This window comes from Macrobrachium nipponense, chromosome 19, assembly GCF_015104395.2.
Source record: "Macrobrachium nipponense isolate FS-2020 chromosome 19, ASM1510439v2, whole genome shotgun sequence".
In the NCBI taxonomy this organism is placed as follows: Eukaryota; Metazoa; Arthropoda; class Malacostraca; order Decapoda; family Palaemonidae; genus Macrobrachium; species Macrobrachium nipponense.
In genome coordinates this window covers 75,652,133-75,659,632 of record NC_061088.1, presented here as the reverse complement: position 1 = coordinate 75,659,632, position 7,500 = coordinate 75,652,133, and the positions used below count along the sequence as shown (strand labels likewise).

General features: G+C 36.4%; 1 pseudogene; it reads left to right on the top strand.

Annotated features, from left to right (window-relative positions):
* Window positions 1–7,500, top strand: part of LOC135218456 (irregular chiasm C-roughest protein-like) — a 134,698-nt pseudogene that overhangs the window by 120,751 nt on the left and 6,447 nt on the right.

Genomic DNA, 7,500 nt, shown 5'->3' with positions numbered 1-7,500 from the left:
TCGAATCCACGAGAGGACGAAATTACTTTTATCAACTCAAAAATTCCCCTTCGGTTAACATATATGAAACTATATTAATTCCGAGGTATAGCGAATTGGATATAAAGGGCATTTGTAGCTTAATGCACGTACATGACAACGCGTTGATGTGATAAAAATTCATATATATATATATATATATATATATATATATATATATATATATATATATATATATATATATATATCCACGTTTGATTTTAAAGCACGAAAATGTAAAAACATGATGATTATACAAGCAAAGTTACAGCCACGAAAAAAAGAAACGACGAGATGCTAAGTATACTTTCGTCTTGCTTTACCAAGAGATGGTCACAACAACTGTGTCTTGGTAATAAGACGAAAGTACTTAGCAACATCTATTTGTTTCACTCTTTCCTTCGTGGCTGCTGTAACTTTGTTTATATATATATATATATCTATATATATATATATATATATATATATATATATATATATATATAAATGAATTTGTCTCTATTAATTTTTTTGCACAAAGGCTGCCCTTAACATCGGTCACTGCAATTCCAAAGATAAAAAAAGAGAAAGTTTTCTAATCACTTTCGCCCTTCGCCACAACTCAGACCGAACCAACTAATTGAAGGGCTGACACCTCCAAGATTAGTCATATTTTTACTTCGGTTCTCACGCACTGAATAATGCCATGCCAATCACCCTCGGTTTCTTGCTTTTTTTTTTTTTTTTTTTTTTTTTTTTTTTTTTTTTTTTTTTAATGGGTCGATACCTCTCATTTTCCACCCTGAAGGAAGAAACGCTGATTCCCTCTGCTGCTGGAAGTGAATTGTGGAAGGGGGTTTATTTATCTAAACCGTTTAGTTAGCGTAACCTGTAAAACACTCCTAATGGACGTTAATATTTAGCTTTTTGTGAAGTTTGTTTCGTGCCTGAAGTCCCGGATATATTTCTGAATATCCGTGGTATTATTAAAAGGATGAAAATAAATTGTCAAGGCCATCTTCTTCCTTTAAGAGGTATGAAATATGCACAATATCATGATGAAAATATTGAAATTATGATTGTCTAAATCATAATCATTCCAACCCCCCAAAAAATTTGACTTTTTTTTCTTCTATGAAGAGGCTAATTCTAACAATAAAATAAAAAAAAAAACCCACATAACAACCTTTCCCATTTTCGGATTTACAATAATGAAAATATATGATGTTATAATTATGTCTAATCATATTGAAGGTCTTGGTCCCCCATCCCCATTCGCCCCCGCCCCACCCCCCCGACCCCCCCATAAAACCTTGACTATTATGTTTCTACGATGAAAACAATACTAATCCTACACCAACATAAAAAAAAAAAAAAAACACATAACAACCTCTCCCATTTTCGGATTTCCAAACGACCAGACGGACCTTCCTTCGTCTTGGCCCCGAGTGACCAATACGCCGACATGGGAGACAACGTGACCTTACGCTGCCAGGTGGAGTCGAGCCCCAGCCCACCATCGTGTGGATTAACCAGAGGTCGCAGACAGTCGTCGGCAAAGGGCAGGAGGTCAACCTCGTGGCTGACAGGGATACGGTAGGGTACTACCTCTGCATCGCCAAGGTCGAAGGATTCCCGGAGATCTCCGCCATCGTCGGGTTGTTCTTCAAGGTGAGAGAGCTTCATCAAAGCTGTTTTCAGGCCATCTTTAGCTGCTTATGTACATAAGTACGTACATATATATATATATATATATATATATATATATATATATATATATATATATATATATATATATTTTTTATATAATATATATATATGTGTGTGTGTGTGTGTGTGTGTGTGTGTGTGAATATATGTATGTATGTATGTATTTGTGTAAAATTTAACCAGTGCTTTTAAAATAAAGTGAAAAACGTAAAAAGCATGCAAAAAAATGTATAACCGAACATTGGGAAAAAATCTCGTATCTCAACATAATAAAAAAAAATTCTGACCTAATAAAGGAGAAAGATCTATAACCATTCCTGCAAAAAATTTGTGACTTCAAAATGACGCAATTTTTTCACAACTTCATAAAACCACTAGATAACAGATTATCAAAGCACAGACATGCAAATGGACGCTGACAAATCTTAACTATAGCAGCATCTTATTCCCCCCCCCCCCCCCCCCCCCACACAGGGCCCCCCAAATCTCAGGTGCGAGAGGCAGCAGTGGGGCAAGCAGGGTGACAATGTGGCACTGGAATGCCTCATTACAGACGCCTCTGTCACTTCCCTCCTCATTACCTGGGCACGTCAAGGTCAACTCCTTGATTTAGGTGAGTTTCGAGGTAAAGGTCAACTCCCAATTTTAGGTGAGTTTCTTAGTTGAAGTTAATTCCTTGTTTAGGTGATTTTCTCAATCAAAGTCAACTCCTCAATTCAGGTGAGTTTCTCAGTTAAGGTCAACTCCTCAATTTAGGTGAGTTTCTAGGTCAAGGTCAACTCCTTGTTTAAGGTGAGGTTCTCAGTTGAGGTCAACTTCTCAATTTAGGTGGGTTTCTAGGTCAAGGTCATCTCATTGTTTTAGGTGAGTTTTTCAGCTGAGGTCTTATCCTCGATTTAGGTGAGTTTCTAGGTCAAAGTCAATTCCTAGTTTTAGGTAATTTTTTTGGATGAGGTAAACTCTTTGATTTAGATTAATTTCTCAGTCAAGGTCAACCCCTCGATTGAGGTGAGCTTCCTCACTCAAGGTTAACCCCTCGATTTAGGCGAGTTTCTTGGTTAAGGTGAACCCCTTAATTGAGGTGAGCTTCCTCACTCAAGGTTAACCCCTCGATTTAGGTGAGCCTCCTCAGTCAAGGTCAACCCCTCAATTTAGGTGAGTTTTAAAACCTCAAAAGCTGATTGTCTTCATCTCTCCCAAAAGAAACATTAAAAGCTTGCCTGAACCAACGCCTAATTAATGAAACAATACCACATCTTCTCTGCCTCTGAACACCTTGTCCACCTCTCCACCCGCAGAGGATGACCGTTACGAGCCCCTGGAGGAGGTGACGACTCTGGGCGTCCGTCATACCCTGGTGATCCGCAACGCCTTGCTCGAGGACTTCGGTGGGTACAACTGCTCCGTCCAAAACGAATACGGCATGGATTTCTTCGAGGTCGAACTCAGCAGAAAGAGTGAGTACCACTTGGGTCGTTTATTCATTTGTTCATCTGTTTAATAATTTACTTCTTCATTCGCTTAGTAAAAAGAAATAGTGGCTCCTGAAATCAACGTCAATAAGTGTTGCTTCAATAATATACTTTACTGGTTGTATTTTCTATTTATTTTTTCATTTTTTTCTTTAATTACTTATCTAGTATTTATTTATTTATTTAATCTTTACTTCCTTTCTTTACTTATTTACATATTTATTTAGAAAGATGAGTAAAGTGATGGTATATTATCTATATATAATATATATTACATATTAATATATTTGATATATATATTATATATTTATTATTAATATATATAAATTAAATGGTATATAAGATATATATAGTAAATTATATATATAATATATATATCATTATATATATATTAATATACATATTTGGTGATATATATATTTATATATCTATTATATATATAGATAAATAGTATATAGGATATATATATATATATATTAATTAATTATCATTATATATATATAATTATGATATTATATATATATTTGGCAACGTGACTACGTGGTACAGCTCACGGCTCACGCTTGTTAGATTCACGGTTTGCTGGTGGACACGTAACTGAAAACCAAAAATGCTGTAGGTCCTTTCTGCTGGGTAATTATATAGATGATAGATAGATAGATAGATAGATAGATAGATAGATAGATAGATAGATAGATAATTTTCCTTGTTTTATTATTATTTCAGAAACTCTACCGATCCTGGGCTTGGTTGGAGTGGCCGGGGGAATACTGCTCATGCTGGCCGTTATAACGGTCATCATCGTGTGTGTCAAGAGATCTTCTCCTCCCCAGAACGGTAATGGTCTCTCTCTCTCTCTCTCTCTCTCTCTCTCTTAATTTTGTACTCTCTCTTTTTATCTCTCTCTCCCTCTCTCTCTCAGTTTTGCAGTCGTAACTCCTAACTTTAATGCAAAATATTCTCTCTCTCTCTCTCTCTCTCTCTCTCTCTCTCTCTCTCTCTCTCTCTCTCTCCGAATTTTGTAGTCGTAACTCCTTACTTAAATGCTAAATATTCTCTCTCTCTCTCTATCTCTCTATTTGTCTCTCTCCGAGTTTTGTAGCCTTACTTAACTCCTATCTTCAATGTAAAGTATTCTCTCTCTCTCTCTCTCTCTCTCTCTCTCTCTCTCTCTCCCTCCACCAGTAAAGGATCTTCCTTGGTGTTCTAGGGCGGACAGTCGAAAAAGCCATTCCTTTCCTATTTTTTCCAAGAAGAAAATATCACAAATAAGTATACAGTAATTGGAGGACAATTATAATCTATTATCACTCTCACAATAACAACTACAATTACAACTAATTTCTGTTATTATCATCATTTTCACTACCAAAACTTGCTTAACAATTGAATTTCTTACTTGTAGAGTAGAGAACAATATTCTTTTCATTACTTCCCAGAAGGCAAAGGTACCGTCTTTAGATAGCTTCCCGCCCCCACACAACGCTTTTCCTTTCTTTCACTTATACATTGTTATACGAACACCGTCTGCTATTCAGAAACCTCACGTACTATACTGTGTAATAAAAGAAACCCCTCACTCAACCTAGGTCTTAGCATATTATATACTAGTGCCTTTATGGGCCGTAGAACGTTTTCTCTTGCATGCAATTGGTCAAAGCAAATGAATCCAAATACGTTAGGCGGGTTTCGCTAAAAGCATTCAGTGCCGCAGAGTTCTCGGAACGCGTAAAATTAAATCTATAACCATATCCATTATTTGCTTAATGGAGTGTTCGTAAAGAAGCGATAGACATGGTCCCTATTGCTTATAAAATCTTAACTTTCCGTTCCAACACAATGAAGACGCTTCCCGGTCATTTAGGAATGGACGAAAGTACAGGGCAGTGTTGAATAACGGATGCTTTCTGCGACTCTACAATGAAGCAGGGTACTCTCGTACTACTGCTATGATTGACCACGAGGCAAAAGGGCAACATGCAACACTATATCAGTGGTCTCTCTCTCTCTCTCTCTCTCTCTCTCTCTCTCTCTCTCTCATTCTATTATCTCTCCCATGCAGAGGCCTCTCTCTCACGTCCAGTCCATGTAAGGACGCATTCTTTAGAATCACGAAGTCAATTTCACGCGGGTCATCACAGTGGAAACCAAACCTATTAGAATTTGGATACACGAGAGAGAGAGAGAGAGAGAGAGAGAGAGAGAGAGATGAGAGAGGACGAGAGAGGAGAGGAGACGAGAGAGAGAGAGAGAGAGAGAGATTGTCGGTACACTCTGGTGTTGCTGTTAACTAGAACACCAATGGGACATTCATTTAGTCACCCATTCTCTCGTAAAACGTGTTTTGAATGGCACTATAAAACAGTGTTAATACCTTTTCATATCCGTAACTGCTCTTAGTGCGATTTATCCTTCTTGGAAATATGAACTAGGTTTTAATTTCTCTGAACACAACAAGAAAAGCGAAAAGCGTTGTTTGTCACATTCTTCTCCTCATCTGCTTGATAAGTGCGTCTATCGCACGCGACGTTACATTAAATAATTGTCATTTGGATTTTATATAAACTTTCTTCCTTTAAAAACAATCCTATTTTTTTTTTTTATACCTTACGAAATACACCTTCATTTTTTTTATTGTGTCAATCATTGCAAGTGCTCTTCACAAAAGTATAGATAATCACAAAATACATACATAAATGCATACATACATGTATGTATGTATGTCTGTATGTAAGTATGTAGTGTCTATCAATACTTTTGCAATGAGCACTTGCATCTAGTTATTTCGTATTCCAGCACAGTTTGATTTTATATATATATATATATATATATATATATATATATATATATATATATATATATATATATCCAAACTGTAATGAATATGAAATTAAAAGAAAATAAGGAAGAAATTAAATTAAGCCTTCACTTACAGTTGCGAAACATCACTGTGTGCGAAAATATACTCACTTCTTGGAATTGGTGATTTCCACAAACGAGTGAATGTATAACTGATTTATAATTCGAATATGAACGAGCAAAATCTAATATTTCCCATCTTTATTTTTACTTCGTCAGATTCCAAAATCTCGGAACTGCATGAAAAAACCGAGGCACTACAAGCGAACGACCACAACTCCACTGCAAACGATTCAGACCTAAAGGTAAGTGCATTGTTTCTCTTGCCTCTTCTGAGTCTTTCATCTACATATAAACACAAGTGGGAAATTTTTCGTATACTTATCACAAACAGGTTGAAAACTAGTCGACGACCGTAGGTAGGGAGTGGATCTTAAGGATTGTTGGATAACAGTTTGAGGCACTAGTATCTCTGACATTTCAACTACATGTTGTAAACACAAGTGGGAACATATTGCATACATATCTCAAACTTGTTGAAAACAAGTCGCAACTGGAAGTAGGGAGCTTAACTTCAGCAAATGCTGGATAACCGTATGAGGCACTAGTATCTCCGTCCTTTTAACTACATATTGTACACACAAGTGGGAAACTTATTGTCTACATATCTCAAACTTGTTGAAAAGAAGTCGACGACTGAAAGTAGGGAACTTATCTTTAGGTATCTCCGTCCTTTCAACTACAAGTTGTAAACACAAGTGGGAAACTTATTGTATACATATCTCAAACTTGTTGAAAACAAGTCGACGACTGGAATAGGGAACAACGGATCTTCAGGAAATGCTGGATAACCAGGCATCTCCTTGTCACTTCCTCTACTAATTCTGGGTCCTTTCAACTACATGTAGTAAACGCAAGTAGGAAACATACTGCATACAAATCGCAAACATTATTATTATTATTTTTATTATTATTATTATTACAGTAATCTTCTCTGACATCACAAATTAGATTTCCTACCATGCTTAACAATACCCTCCCCTAAACCTGCCCCCCCCCCCCCTCTACTTGCTGCAGTGTCCAACCAACCGCCAAGATCTTGATTAAAGGTGATGCGTTCGAATAAACTTGAATTTCAACTGGGAATTATTTTTTCCCCCCTCATTAATTCCAGATTACGTCATTGGAGAGGAAATTTATTCCCGAAAAATAAATCGTAATTGCTGGATTTTGCGGTAATTATGGTCCGGATGTAAAGGCCTGAATTAATGGCTTACTTAAACATCAATTATGAATTCTGAAGTATTATTTTAAGACTGATTAAAACAATATCGTGGATGGCACAATTGTGCGCTAAGTTGCAGTGCAGTAATTGCATAATTCTTATTCATTGTTATTCTCAATCTGGTCTAAGAGACGTCTGTGTTACAGTTATCATTAGCATATCAGAGAGTTTTCCCAA